We start from the raw sequence: 2,312 nt of genomic DNA on the forward strand, positions 1-2,312 counted from the left end.
AGCTTCTTCATCAGTCTAGTAATGTCTTCGGTGTTCCGGAGTATTCCGGGACTGATGTAGATAGCTCTTGGCTGTTCCCGAAAGTACCGGGCTGTTCAAGATAGGACCGGGCTGTTCTGGAAGCATCCAGAGTGCACCGGGCTGTTCCGGAGAGTTTCGGAGTGATCCGGGCTATTCCGGAGAGTTCTGGAGTGATCTGGGCTGCTCTAGGTCATTCTGGATTGTTCCGGGCAGCCCTAGATGCTTCCATACGGTTGCGGAATGATCCGGATGTCGAGAAAAAATGTTGGGTAATTTGGTGGTGCGTGACATATGGCTAGTAATATTTTAGTGGTTCTTATGCTTTTATTCACTTCTTCAGTAATTTCAGATCCACTAGCAAATAGTTTTCTTCAATGCCTCTCTCAAGATCCAAATGCCACAACCTCGGATTATGGGTTCACCCAAGAAGACACAGAATCATCTGTTCTTCAATAAACCATCATAAACCTTAGATTTTCCACATCTAAAACTCTAAAACCATTAGCTATAGTCACACCCTTAACATATTCCCATGTACAGTCTACGATACTTTGTTCCAAACATTTCAATATTCGAATCAAAATTCGAAATGGAGGACATGATAACGTAGGCCTTTCATACACTTCTAGTTATCAGTCCGCTTTTGTTGTTCTTGACCTTAAAGAGTTACGGTCTGTAACCGTCGAGTCATGCCAGAACACTGCATGGGTTGAAACTGGTGCAACGCTAGGCGAACTTTATTATTGGGGTGTCGAAAGAAAGTAATAATCTTGGATTTTCCAGCGGGGACCTGCCCGACCGTTGGTGTTGGTGGTCATATAAGTGGAGGGGCGTTTGGATATATGATGAGAAAGTATGGTCTAGCAGCTGATAATGTCATCGATGCTAGGATCATTGGTGCGAATGGGAGACTTCTTGATCGAAAATCGATGGGGGAAGATTTGTTTTGGGCGATTAGACGCGGTGGGGGTGGAAGTTTTGGTGTTGTGGTTGCTTGGAAAGTGAATCTTGTTTATGTTCCTGATAACGTTACTGTTTTTAGTCCTTCCAAGACCATCGAACAAGGCGGTTCGAGTTTTCTTAACAAGTGGCAGTATATTGGACACAAAGTAAGTCGAGACTTATTCACGAGAGTTATAATACTACCTGCTTTAAATGAGGCAGGAAACCGAACACATCGAGTAATGTTAAACTCATTGTTTCTTGGAAGTGTGGATGAGCTCATGGAAACCATGGCAGACAGCTTCCCAGAGTTGGATTTACAGGAAAAAGTTTGTAGCGAAATGAGTTGGATCGAAACGATGCTTTATTTTGATAAATATACCAAAGGGAATACCGTTGATGTTCTTAAAGATAGGGAACCCGTCCCCAGAAGCTACTTCAATGGTAAATCAGACTATATGAAAGAACCGATACCCGAAGAAATGCTGGAAGAGATATGGAAATGGTGTTTGGAGGGAGACAACCCGGTTCTTGTAATGGAATCGCATGGTGGAAAGATGCATGAGATTGAAGAAACAAGAATTCCTTACGCTCATCGAAAAGGGTATTTGTATAACATACAATATCTTGAGAGATGGGATAATGAAAACATATCATCCGAAAAGCGTATAAGTTGGATGAGAAAGATGTACGAAAATATGGCACCATATGTGTCAAAGAATCCCAGAGCAGCTTATGTGAATTACAGGGATTTGGATTTATGTGAGAATGATAATGCAGATAACACAAGTTACTTGAATGCTATGAAGTGGAGAAGCAAGTATTTTGGTGACAATTTTAAGAGATTGGCAATGGTGAAAGGTGTTGTTGATCAAGATAATTTCTTCTTTTATGAGCAGAGTATCCCACCTCTGATAATAAGTCATGAAGACAAATGCGACAATGGTTCATAATAAAAGCTTGCGATTTGAAGTGTTTTATAAGTATTGAATTGTTAATTGTATTTAACGTTTGATGAAAAAGGTTGTTTAGTGAATAATTGGTATTGTAACTTCAAATTTTTATTGTAATTGTTCACTGGTCGCGAGTTGTTGGTAACTGAATTATCATTAGGACTATTTGGTACGTAATAAGGATTTAATTATCGATCAGATAAGAAATTATAATAAATATTATACGTGTAGTAAGATGTATTGAATGCTTGAGTATACGGTACGTTTATTGTTATTAAGGTTTCAACTACTAAGGAACCTCAATGGCTTCTACGTAGGAATGTGCTTGGGGACAGTATCTATATTCTTACATGTGTTACTCGTGACAAAACGAGGTATATCTTATTTATTACGTAA

The 2,312-nt window shown here is 39.6% G+C and overlaps 1 pseudogene; it reads left to right on the forward strand.

Moving 5' to 3' along the window:
- The first annotated feature begins 339 nt into the window (after positions 1-339).
- On the forward strand, positions 340-1,916 carry LOC143567183 (monolignol oxidoreductase AtBBE-like 15 pseudogene; annotated as a pseudogene).
- The last annotated feature ends 396 nt before the right edge of the window (positions 1,917-2,312 follow it).

Source organism: Bidens hawaiensis, unplaced genomic scaffold (genome assembly GCF_021521415.1).
Source record: "Bidens hawaiensis isolate Kalapana, Puna unplaced genomic scaffold, B.hawaiensis_p1.1 tig00023231_1, whole genome shotgun sequence".
NCBI lineage: Eukaryota > Viridiplantae > Streptophyta > Magnoliopsida > Asterales > Asteraceae > Bidens > Bidens hawaiensis.